The sequence below is a fragment of the Bufo gargarizans genome, chromosome 3, assembly GCF_014858855.1.
Source record: "Bufo gargarizans isolate SCDJY-AF-19 chromosome 3, ASM1485885v1, whole genome shotgun sequence".
In the NCBI taxonomy this organism is placed as follows: domain Eukaryota; kingdom Metazoa; phylum Chordata; class Amphibia; order Anura; family Bufonidae; genus Bufo; species Bufo gargarizans.
In genome coordinates, this window is record NC_058082.1 from 236,419,745 (window position 1) to 236,433,453 (window position 13,709).

Sequence of the window (13,709 nt, forward strand, 5' to 3'; positions counted from 1 at the left end):
CTCAACTGTAGGACTATTAGGAAGGGTTGTCTCATCACGATCAATCATTTTCTCAATGAGGAGCCCCTGGCAAAAAGCTGATATCTGTAGGTCTGCCAGCGAAAACCCCAGCCAATCAGGTGATACTAGAAAACTCTGGGCAGCTTGTCTATTTAAATAACGCACTCTAGAGGGGTACTTTAATAGGGCATATGGACAGTGGCTGTCCTAATGGGACAACTCTTTTAGACCCGACTGATTCCCCTACAAACATCCCACTGAAATACGACGTCACAAACAGCATTAACTGTTACTGTGTGATAGAGGGAGAACTGATGTCACAAAGTAATAAAATTTCTGTGATTAGCAAAACAGAGGCTTTGCGGCATAAAAGCACATAAAAATAATAAATAAAAAAAAGACTACGGTATTTTAGCATCCAAATCCCTGCAGAAGGTAACTATGGTATTTGGTCTATGTCACAGACAGGCACAGGAAAAACTAAAGCAGGCTACGGTATACAGCGCCACATATCTCGGAGCATAGAAGAACATACATATTTTGTGACACAGTTCTACGAATGGGTCTATGGAAACCTGCATGTGAGTAAAGTTGTTCTTATGGGAATGAATCAAAAATAAATAATAATGTAGATTGCAAATATTTATAACTTTTTATTTGGAATTAACTGAACTCTGATAAATGTTATGGGAAAAGGCAATAAAACATAATGTACACAAGAGCCTTGAATATTGTGCAGCTTATTAGTTGTATGGTGTATGACGCATGCTGAAAGCATTTTATGGCACTGCATATTTTTTCTTCCTAAATTGCAGGCATACCAATTAAGACATACACACTGCAGAGGTGCTGCAGTCAACGGCTCCGACTACTATAAATGGACTCTTTAGGACTGCAGATAAGAATATAGATATATTAGAAGAGCGTGATTATCTGTCCTTATAAATTGTAGTCCAAATACAATTGCAGAAGCAGCACACCTTAAAGCTCTTTTTCAGCTTAGATACCTTCAAGCAAAGTGAGTTCAGAGTGTTTCAGAGGAGGTCTCTGCTGTGTCCAGTACCAGTCATGGCTGCACTTGAGGCCTAGCCTTCCTGGACGGGCTATGGGCAGGGTAGTACCAGCCTCCTGCTCTTAATATGTCCCTTGCTACAGACACGCCAGTTGCAAACAAATATTTCTTATCCGAGGCTGAAAGAAAGCTGGAAAGTTGAAAGGGAGCTAAAAGCAAAAGCATGGTATTTCTGGGAAAGAAAAAGCTCATGCCATTAATTTATTCTGCTGGCTGTGTGTTCTCATTAATATTGCATGAGCACGGCATAATTGAAGTAGGCGTTATTAAGATAGCAAATCCAATATACACTTACAACCTATAGAGTCCAAATACTCCAAATCAATACAAGCAAGCTAGATTATGCAACACTTTCATCTGAACCACAGGGAAAACGCAGTCTCTTTGAGGCTTGCATATGCACTTAGCATAAGGTGTGAGCTGTCAGAGCCTACCATGAACTGAAGGATGAATCTGCAAGATGACATGTCACATGAAGTGGTGTGCTGGCCATAGGTTGGGAAGCTCTCCTGGGTTACTGCAACATACAGTATGCAGCAGACTGCAGTAAACTCTTCTGACATGGAGGAGCCCTCCAACAATCCTCTTACCTTCCACAGCACTTGTTATATGTCTGCACTGGCCGGCCGCCCCTGTCTGACATGCAGCAGCATCCTTCTCACTACATTGAGGAATTAGCTGTCTTGCCGCTGTCTTGTTGGCACCCTCACAGAGGCTTTGCCCTTCCAGGGGTTTCCCATCAGATGATGAAGCAGAGAGAGATGGCTTGTACAGTGTCGCTGGAAATCTGCAGCCCTTCCTTTCTATCCCTCCCAGTCTACAGGAACCAATAAGAGGCAGGTTCCTCATCTCTGGTGTCTCCGCACTGGCTCCAGGATCCTGATTGACACTGCAATACAGCAGAACTAGTGTGCAAAAACAACCATGCATCCATACTGATGAAGATGGTATTTCCTTTCCAGAATCTCAGCGTCACCCACATCAGGATCTGATAAGAGCATCTGCATCACTCTACTGCAGGGGTAAGCAACCTTCAACAGCCCAGCTGCTGCTGAAATACAACTCCCAGAAACCTCAGCGGCTGCTTGAAGGTGACAGGAACTGTAACTCAGCAACAGCTGCAGTGAAAAGCTTCCCCGTCCTGCTGAGTAAACAGGAGCGCTTTCTGCACCACAACCAACATCACCAGCACCTCACCATCCCTGCTGCAGTGACACTGCAGTCTATGTGCCTCCTCCAATACATTGCTGTGCCATTCTATCACTGTATCAAGTGACGTACTAATATAGTAAAATCATACAGAATATAGCTTATGTTTTCCACTGCTAACATCTGCCCCATACTGTACCCATAAGCCCCCTAAGGGGGTTGAGTTTAAAGGACCATGAAATGCAGTACAATCTGCAGGCAACATATTATAGAGCAGGAGGAGCTGAGCTGACTGATACGTAGGGAAAGGATTATTTATAATTTGTAACTTATTCATCGAAATTCTGAGCTAAGGTGTCATGAGTGTGGTCCTATCAGTGGCTGACAGCTAGATGTGCACACACACTCACTATAGGAAGGCTGTCAGCCGCTAAGTAGGGCCATTCATATTTCCTCAGCCCAGAAGGAGCAGAGATGCTCTAATTCATGGTGGTGGGTGTGATGGCAGTGAAAGGCTAAATGTACCATCAACACTACTGATAAATGTAGTAATAACTAAACTGCTATCTGCTTTAGGTCTCATGCAAACGACCGTAGCCTGTTTTGCGGCCCACAAATTGTCAGTAGAATTGTCTTATTTCATCTGCAATGATCCCTCACGGCAATATTAATTTGTTTCAGTGAGAACATAATTTTATGAAAGGTTTTAATACATTCTGCAGCATGCTATTCCTCCAGAGGGTAACAGGAAAAATGACATACCAAAATTGTGTTTTTTTGCCTCATTTTCCTTTGGAAAACATAAGCATTCAAAAGGCCATGTTCCCACCTCCAGTCCTCTTGAGAGATAGCAGCCACTATATATGCTTAGCAGCAATGGTGATATCACAGTCACCTCCCAGCACAAACAAGTAGGAAAGTCAACATCCAATAGGTACAAGTATATTGCAAAGTTTGTTGTCAGCAACTAAAATACTGATGAGCCACTGATCAGATATGGATGACTTATTGTAAGGGTACGTCATCAATATCCTAAGTCTGACACAAACTATTTATGTTTTGAGCCCATTTTATAGATTTTTAAATTTTTTAACCTTTAAAAAAATTAAAAAATAAAATATTAATGAAATACACTACAATACCATGTCAGAGATATTGGGCATGTGAAGAATGATGCCCCATACAATGCAGCATTACTGTGAGACCTGGCGCTTATTTTCTGTTCTTTGCCTCCCTGATGGCAGCTCATTAAACCAGCTGTAAAGCACAAATGAACCTCTCCAGACTATGTGCAAAATGTCCCTGGCTGTTCCTGCTGTACACCTGCCAAGCTACTGAGCCACCTTTTCCAAAACACAGGAGAAACATATACAGAGTAGAGGCGGCAGAAAAAGACCATGAAGTCCATCCCGTCTGCCTGTTTATTATTTTTATATTTTTATGTTTTGAGCATTCATCTTTTCATAGGCTAGACCTATGTATATCCCAGGCATGCTACGACAACCCCTTTTAGGCCTCTTGCACACAACCGTATGGCTTTTTCAGTAGTGTTTCAGTTTCATTTTGCCGTTTGTTTTTTTTGCGGAACCATTGACTTGAATGGAGCCATGGAACAAGATTTGCGGGCAATAATAGGACATGTTCTATCTTTGAACGGAAATACGGGAACGGAATGCATACGGAGTACCTTCCGTTGTTATTGCGGACCCATTGAAGTGAATGGTTCCGCATAGGGACCACAGACGGAACACAAAAAAAGAACGGTAATGGGAAAACGTTTGTGTGCAATAGGCCTAACCCTGATATAACTTCCAGCTCCCAGGAACTGCTCTTGACTAGAGAGCTGGATAAACACATGCTGTCCCTCTCCATAGATTTGAATGGAGGAGTATGACTCACCTAAATCATTTCTAACGGCCTCATTACAATGATCTCTACCTTTCCTAGTGTTAGATTGTGCCCCCTCATTCTTAAAGGAGTTGTCTCACTTCAGTAAGTGACATTTATCATGTAGAGAAAGTTAACACAAGACACTTACTAATGTCTTGTGATTTTCCATATTGCTTCCTTAGCTGGCTGGATTCATTTTTCCATCACCTTATACACTGCTCGTTTCCATGGTTACAGACCACCCTGCAATCCATCAGTGATGGTCGTGCTTGCACACTATAGGAAAAAGCATCAGCCTCTCTAGTGGCCAGGACCATGGGATCGAACATAGAATGTGTTTTTTCCTATATTGTGCAAGTACGACCACCACTGATGGATTGCAGGGTGGTCTGTAACCATGGAAACAAGCAGTGTATAATGTGATAGAAAAATGAATCCATCCAGCAACGGAAGCAATATGGGTAATAACAATATACAAATTCTAACAGTCTATTCAGTAGGACTATCAGCTGTGTATCCACCTGACTTCTCCACAAGACAACTGATGGTCCCAACCCCATTTATAAGGCAAGAAATCTGACTTATTAAACCTGACAGGGCACACCTGTGAAGTGAAAACCATTTCAGGTAGTGACTACCTCTTAAAGCTCATCAAGAGAATGCCAAGAGTGTGCAAAGCAGTAATCAAAGCAAAAGGTGGCTACTTTGAAGAACCTAGAATATGACATATTTTCAGTTGTTTCACAGGTTTTTGTTATGTATATAATTCCACATGTGTTAATTCATAGTTTTGATGCCTTCAGTGTGAATCTACAATTTTCATAGTCATGAAAATAAAGAAAACTCTTTGTATGAGAAGGTGTGTCCAAACTTTTGGTCTGTACTGTGTGTATGTATATATATATATATATATATATATATATATATATAGGAAAAATCAGTTACAGGTGGTTTCTGACCCTTTTAAAGATTTTTGTCATGTCGCCCTTTTCTCTTCTTTCCTTGTTGTAGAGTATGTTCCTGAACTCTGCTAAAGATCTGCCGTACCAGTGAGCCCATCACTGACTATATACTTCACAATGGTCAAAGTGCAGTCATTGAAAAGTTGTAATTTTCAGACTGCTGCATTCTGTCATGCGTCAGTCTAGGTGTACAGCGTGAAACGACAGAGACATCATTGCAACCGTCACATGTGAATTTTACATGGTAATATGATGCAACTTTTGTTAGTTCTGGTTGGAGGCTCAGTCTAAAACCTACACTGCATATGTAGGTATCACAGTGTGAACCACGATGGGACCCATTAAAAGTGAATGGCATCTTCCATTGGTGCATCCATGACACAGCCGTGGTTTTTGTAGCTCCATTTTCAGTCTTCAAAAGATGCAACAGTATTAATAGCCAAATGATATTTCTTGAGAAAAAGTGTTGTTTCTACGCCGGGCCGCCCTCGCCACATTCAGAAAAACGCATGGCAAGGGTACAAGGGAGCATGTCTAGTGGGCCTAACACATTCATCTTCATTTCTGGTGTAAATGAAAACAGACATCTCCTGCTGTTTAGGCACACGGACTGCTGGAGGATGCACCTAATGTACGACAAGGCCTGTTGCTTGTTATAAATTAGGCACATTCTCTGGCAGCTCAACATAAAATGCCAGTCTATGATAAACTCCCTCCCTAATTCTTTCTATCATTCATTGTAAAAATGCCTCCCTTTACATGTTCAGGCTTTCTGAAGCTTGGAAGCTAAAACCAGGAGCGGATTCACAATAGAGGAGAAGAAGAATCCACCCTTTAGCTTCTCTCCCTACAGTCCTGATTATGCCAAGACAATCCTACTGAGACATGAAAGGGGTGGGGCTTGCACAAGAGGGCAGTCCAGGGTGTTTTGGGGTGTTTCTTGGTGTCCGAGGGCAGGGTTTAAATGTCCCAAATTTTACTTTTTACATGTTGGTAAGTATGCTCCAATTATGTTTACTGGCTCCCGGAGGGCCCGTTCACAAGCAGAATTGGTGGCATTTTGTACCATGTGATGACCGCCTCCCACTGTCTGCAGTGGAAGACAACACTACTGTTCAATCAGCAACTTGCCAAGAAGGGAGATGTTCCCTCTTGACGTGGTGTCTGGACAGACATCGCTGGAAGCCGCAGTGGATGTCCACTTGAAACTTAGCTTCACTGAATGGGACTAAACCACAACCAGGTCGTCAGCATTCAAAGTGAAAAAAACACTGCAATTTCTGCCACGGAATATGCAGTTCATTTAGACACCATCAAAATCTGCCTTGTGAACATACCATAAAGGTAGACACAGCCTCAGGCCTCCTGCACACGACCGTAAGGCTTTTTCAGTATTTTGCGGTCCATTTTTAACGGATCTGTTGTACAGTTTTTTGTTTCCGTTATGTTTCTGTTTTCGTTCCGTAGTTCCGCAAAAAATCTCCGGATGGTTTCTGTATGTGATCCATTGTTTGCGGATCGCAAACAGAAACATACAATTTTTAATCATTAATGTAATGTACAGTAATGTGTTTTAACAGTATACACATGGGTAAAGTGGGCATGGATCTGCAAAAAGGATGACATACGGATATGTTCCATATGCATTCCGTATTTTTTGCGGACCTACTGACTTGAATAGAGCAACGGATTGTTATTTGTGGGCTATTTTTTTTTGCGGAACCATTGAAATGAATGGTTCCGCATACGGACCGCAAACGAAATCCGCAAAAACGGAACGGAAACGGAAAAAAACAACTTTCGTGTGCAAGAGGCCTAAGAGTCGTATTCCTGCTATACACTTCTCGGTACAGAGATACACGACTAAGTTCACATAAGAGGTGAAATTTTGTTTTTCTCTTACATATGCCACTGACTAGGTGGTTCGTCATGTTTCCATTATGGATTCTGGCATTCTGCCGGACAAAATACTGCTGCATGCATCTGCATGAATCTGCAACACAGACTCCTGCCCAAATCTTCTCTGCAGATATGAACCTAGCCTAGTACAGTTGTGTGAAAAGTGCCAGTCAGCAGAAAGAATAGTGACTTCTCGACTCTGTAGTTAAACAAATATAGTTGCAATCAAAACTATTTAAAGGGGTTGTCCAGGTTCAGAGCTGAACCCGGACATTCCTCTATTTTCACCCAGGCAGCCCCCCTGACTTGAGTATCGGAGCAGTTCATGCTCCGATACTCTCCTAAAGGCATTTTCAGGAGTTCCGGTGACAAACCGGGCTCTCCATGGGGCTGCCAGGAAGCCCGGTGACGTCACCGGCACTGATGGGCGGGCTTTAGCACTAGGGCAGCGCTAAAGCCGTTCAGAGCCGGTGACATCACCGAACACACTGCCGGCCGGAAACCTCCACCCGGCAGTGTGTTATTGTATACAAAAGAGCCCTTGCCCTGCGCGATCTAGCGCAGGGCAAGGGAGCGCATAGGAGCATGAGATGCTCCGATGTTAACATCAGCTGGGCTGCCTGGGTGAAAATATGGGTATGTCCGGGTTCAGCTCTGAACCCGGACAACCCCTTTAACTTCCATTGTAAATTATGTTTATTTGCCAAATTTACTAACTTTCTGCTATTTGCAATAAAACAAGTGGTCCAAAACGGATCAGTTTTGCCCTAATGCATTCAGAGTGGAAAAGGATCCGCTCAGAATGCATCAGTTTGCATCAGTTCAGTCTCCATTCCACTTTGGAGACGGACACCAAAACACTGCTTACAGCGTTTTGGTGTCCATCTGACAAAACTGAGCCAAACGGATCCGTTCTGACATACAATGTAAGTCAATGGGGATGGATCCGTTTTCTATAACACAATCTGGCAAAATAAAAAACTGATCCGTCCTCCATTGACTTTCAGTCTGGGCTATGTTAAAAATAATATAAACTGATCCGTTCTGAACGGATGCAGACGGTTGTATTATCTGAACGGCTTAGTTTTCTCCAAATTCATCACAAAATGCCACTTTTAATGACTACTACAGTTCCAGAATTGTTCAACCCTCTGAGAGTGCAGCCACATGTTCAGGTTTTTTATGCAGTTTTTGAAGCCAAAACCAGTAGATTCAAAAATGTGGAGAAGTAGGATCTGAACTTAATACATTCTCTCCTTTTATGATCCAAACTGAACACGTGGCCAAACCCTGAATACAATTCATCAAATAAATTAAAATTAAACTCGTTAGGGGTTTGCTGATTGTGACATTAGAAACACAGAAATGGGTCCGGAGCGGTAGTCCAGGGGCACGCCTGCACTAGCGGCAGAACGGATCCGACAGGCTGTTCACCCGCCAGAAAATCCTGCTGGAGTTCCTTGCCGTTAGTGTGAAACTAGCCTAAGTTAAGTGAAGAGATTGTTGCCTTCAACAAACAAGGAAAAGGATTTAAAAAAAATAGCAAAGGCACTGAATATTCCAAGGAACAATGGGAAACATAGTTATAGTTCGCAAGTTCAAAGTTAAAAGAACACTTGCTAAAGTACCTGGATGTGGCAAAAAGAAGAAGCTATCACCTGCTGCCACCACATCCCGAGGAAGCAGATGGTCAATAACCCTTGTGTGACTGTAAACGACCTGCAGCAATATTTGCTGGTTTAGATGGGGCAGCAAAAGATACGGACAAAAATAGGCATTTTCTGTATAGGGCTGGCTGATGTGCGGCACGCGACCGGTATCTGTGTTTTGCGGATCCACAATTTGCGGACCGCAAAACACTCATGGCCGTTCGAATGAGCCCTAAGGCACAGATTATACACTAACAGTCTCCATGCTGGAATTCCAAGACATATACCTCTACTAACCCAAAAACACAGGAAAAGTTGATCTAAAAAGGGTTTAGATGAATTCTTAAAAGTAAATGACATTAATGCTTATCAAAATGTGTAGAAATATAAGTTTCACTCCCTTCTGGGATTCACGTCCCCACCTATCCCTTTGTTAAACTTGATGGACTTTTTTTTAACCGTATTAACTATGTAACTATATGTAAGTTGGATACAATATGCTCAAAACCATACAGAAAAGCCAGAACTTTTGGAATTCTATTCTGTGAAGTTTCCGAATCTATGGATCAGCAGTATGTCTAGAGGAAGAAGAACGAGACTCTTCCTATAGTGAAGTATGGTGGCTCACTGATCCTCTAGGGCTGGTTTGCTTCCTCTGGAACTGGAAACCTGCAGATTGTGGAGGGCAAGATTAAATTAATTAAAGGGGTTGTCCCATCTTGGACATACATTGGGGACATTTCACTATGATATGCCCCGGGTCCCACCTCTGGGACCTGAACCTATCCTTAGAACGGAGCCTGCAAAGTGCAGGCTCCGTTCTCAGGATAGGTTCAGGCCCCAGAGGTGGAACCTACAGATATGAGACATTGTGGGCATAGCTTAGCGCTATACCCCCAATTTGCAAATTGGCACAACCTATTTAAGTATCAGGAAACCCTAGGAGAAAATGTAATGTCTTCTGTGAGGAAGCTGAAGCGTCATTGGACCTTCCAACAGAAAAATGATCCCAAGGATACCCTCAAAGTCCACCAAGGCTTGGTCTCCGAACAAGTTTTGTAAGAGTCTGGAGTGGTTATCACTGTCACCTGACTTGAAATAGAACTCTTTGGGTGAAATTTGAAGAAGGCAGTGGGATCACACAAACCCAAGAATATTAGCGAAATTAAGGTCTGTCAGGAATGGGCTAACATTCTTCAGGAAGCTGCACCACATTTGTAGTAGGTCATAACAGTCTGCACACTCAACAGAAATAATTCCTTGTCTGCACCAGTAGTGCTTTTTGTGTAAACAGTTGGCTCCTGGACAAAAATCAGGTAGCACAATGTGAATAACAAGCTTTGCTGTGTGTATGGCATGTCACTTAAGATATGTCAATCTTTTGAATAAAAGAACACCTGCTGAACATCTATTAAATATACAAGTGGTCAGCAGAGTGCAGAAGAAGATGACATCACTGTATAATGTAATTCTAGTTATATTAGATAACGCAGTCCTAGTTGGTTCTAAACTCTTGGAGGTACTTTGAGAGGTGCTAATGTCTGCTTTCGAAAGGAACTGGATTGTCCAAGTGTCTCATCTGGAAAATATCTTACAAGAAACAGTTGAAGCAGAAAAGCATTACAGATAGCTGAAACAATTCTATCAGGTAAATAGATCATTCGTCTACCCTTTTTAAGGTGTTCTGATGACATTTATTTTACATTAACCCACAGCATGTTGTAGAAGAGGCACAGTCGTTCCCTAGTGGCTCCATGAAACCCACATTTAATGATACTGCCCTTAATACACAAAGACAAATACTGCAGTTCACGGAGTGGAAACGGGATTGAGCTTGACTGTGACACAGATGTAGAACAGAAAATTGATTTTTGAGATACATACTATATATATATATATATATATATATATACACACAGGCCATGAAAAAAGTATTCATACCCATTGAACTTTTTCAAATTTTTTCACGTTACACCCACAAACTTAAATGTATTTGATTGGGATTTTATGTGATAGACCAACACAAAGAAAATGATACATGGTTTTAAAAATGTTTCATAAATAAAAATCTGAAAAGTGTAGCATGCATCAGTATTCAGCCCCCTGTACTCTGATCCCCCTAAATAAAATCCAGTGTGACCAGATGCCCGTAGAAGTCACCTAATTATTAAATAGAGTCCATCTGTGTGCAGTTTATTCTCAGTTCAACTACAGCTGTTCTGTGAAGGCCTCAGAGACTCAGACGCTGTGCTTCAAAACATGTAAGGAATTTGTTAGACAGGTTCTTGCTATTGTCTGATTGCAAATTATATAGGAAAGACAGAGAAGACAAGAAAGGAGGAGGGGTTGCCCTGTATGTGAAAGATAGCTTAAAATCGAATTTAATACAAGTTAGCAAGACCAATTTAGAGTCAGTTTGGGTTACCTTGCAGCTTGATAATCATAAGGTAACTTGTGTAGGTGTGATATATAGACCACCTAGCTAAGTCAAAGAATTAGATGATCTACTAGAGGAAATAGCTAAAATGACATTGAAAGGGGAAGTTATCATTATGGGAGACTTTAATCTTCCTGATGTAAACTGGAAAACCAAAATAGCTACTTCTGCCAGGAGTACTGATATTCTAAATTCCCTACTGGGATTATCTCTACAGCAAGTAGTTGAGGAGCCAACCCAGAAGGAGGCCATTTTAGATTTAGTATTCACAAAAGGGAATTTGGTATCTGATTTTAATGTAGGGGAAAGCTTGGGATCTAGTGATCACCATTCAGTGTGGTTTACTATAAGTACAGTGACTGAGTCACACCACACAAAAACTAAAGTTTTATATTTTAGAAAAAAACTGAATAAATTAATTATTAAAATAGTGGTATACTATTCCCTATCAGCTTGGAACAGTTTCAATGGAGTCCAGGAGAAATGGGCATACTTAAAAGTGGCACTATTGAAATCAACAGATAATTGCATTAGGCATATCAGTAAAAGCAAAAAAAAAGGAAGAGACCACTGTGGTACTCAGCAGAAGTGACCAAAATCATTTAAAACAAAAAGATAGCATTTAGGAATTATAAAAAAATAAAAAATAATGAGGATGACAGGCAAATTTATAAGATTAGGCAGAGAAAGGCAAAACAACTTATAAGAGCCTCTAAAGCACAGGCAGAAGAGAAATTAGCTCAATCAGTAAAAAAAAGTCGATAAGACATTCTTCAGATATATAAAAGGAAACGAAAACAAGGAATTACCAAATTAAAAACAAAAGAAGGAAGGTATATGGAAGAAGATAAAGAACTAGCTGACTGCCTCAATGAATACTTCTGTTCAGTTTTTACAAAGGAAAAGGACCTCAGTTAGGAAGGAAGACTAATGAATCTTTTGATGCATGTGTCTTTACAGAGGAAGAGGTTCTAAGTCAGCTGTCTAAAATTAATACAAATAAGTCACAGGGGCCTGATGGGATACACCCAAAGCTATTAAAAGAGCTTAGCGGTGAACTAGCAAAACCATTAACAGATTTATTTAACCAATCACTGGTAACAGGAGTCATCCCAGAAGATTGAAAATTAGCAAATGTTGTGCCGATTCACAAGAAAGGTAGTAGGAAGGAATCGGGCAACTATAGGCCAGTAAGCCTGACATAAATAGAGCGGAAATTAATGGAAACCATACTCAAGTAGAGGATTGTGGAATATCTAAAATCCCATAGATTGAAAGATGAAAAACAGTATGGGTTTACTTCAGGGAGATCATGTCAAACTAATCTTATTGAATTTTGGGATTAGGTGCAGTAGACATCGCTTATCTAGACTTTAGTAAGGCTTTTGATACTGTCCCACATAGAAGGCTTATCAATAAATTGCAGTCTTTGTGCTTGCACTCCCATATTGTTGAATGGATTAGGCAATGGCTGAGGGACAGACAACAGAGGGTTGTAGTCAATGGAGTATATTCAGACCAAGGTCTTGTTACCAGTGGGGTACCTCAGGGATCTGTTCTGGGACCCATATTGTTTAATATCTTTATCAGCGAAATTGCAGAAGGCTTTGATGGAAAGGTGTGTCTTTTTGCTGATGACACAAAGATTTGTAACAGGGTTTCAGGATTTAGGAAAACTAGAGGAATGGTCAAAAATCTGGCAACTAAAATTTAATTTTGATAAGTGCAAGATAATGCACCTGGGATGTAAAAACCCAAGAGCAGAATATAAAATCAGTGATACAGTCCTAACCTCAGTATCTGAGGAAAGGGATTTAGGGGTCATTATTTCAGAAGACTTAAAGGGATTCTGTCACCTCCCCTAACCCAAAAAACGATTTTAAAGCAGCCATGAAGCACAGCTTACCTTTTATCGCTCTATATCTTTTATCTTGTAATCCGTCCAGCAGTTTCTGCAAAAAACGACTTTTATTGATATGTAAATGAGTCCTGAATGTGCCCAGAGGGGCGTTTTGTTCCTCTTAGAGAGCCCAGTACCGCCCCTCTTACAGTGCCCAGCCCGCCTTCCTTGTACTGTCTAACCGCCGCCTCCAGCCTGCCACAGCCTCTCCTCCCTCTCCTCCCCCTCCCTCACGCCGAACGAACTCTCGCACAGGCGCAGTACCCACTGAGGGCTGCGCCTGTGTGATCAGCAGGAGACTGAGGGCAGGAGCTTCATCCTCGTCACTGGGCATGCGCCGAGCCCAGTGACGTCCGATGCTCGCTCTTCCCTCAGTCAGCAGGGAAGTAGCGCCATAATGCTTCTGAAGTGACGTAAATAACATTACATCTGGACATACATCGAAGGTACCCACATGCCTGTCTAATGTTGTCACATATTGAACGACTGGGGCAACTTCGGCTTCTTCAACTTCTGCCACACAATACTGAGCAATCCGTTTAGCTGCTTGCTAATTTGGGGCTGCTATACACAAAACACAATCCACTAGAACAATATCGGAAGTGGACAGTCAAACTGCTGTTAGCGGAAACAGGGAGTGGTCATGTTGGATGGCAATATAACCAAATATATGCTGCTTGAGGATATGTATTACGAACTTTCCCCTACAACAGCCATTGCCCAGGTCTACCCAGTGATAACAGCGCCCTGT

The 13,709-nt window shown here is 41.7% G+C and overlaps 1 protein-coding gene across 14 annotated transcripts in view; it reads right to left on the reverse strand.

The window, feature by feature from the left end:
• MBNL2 (muscleblind like splicing regulator 2) overlaps positions 1-13,709 on the reverse strand; it is a 182,628-nt gene that overhangs the window by 112,081 nt on the left and 56,838 nt on the right. The window contains exon 1 of one of the 14 annotated variants that reach the window (XM_044284661.1): positions 1,663-1,877. The exons of the other annotated variants lie outside the window; for them this stretch is intronic. The gene's annotated coding sequence lies outside the window, so the exon portion shown is untranslated. Of the gene's footprint in view, positions 1-1,662; positions 1,878-13,709 lie in introns of those variants that run through there. 14 annotated transcript variants of the gene reach the window in all.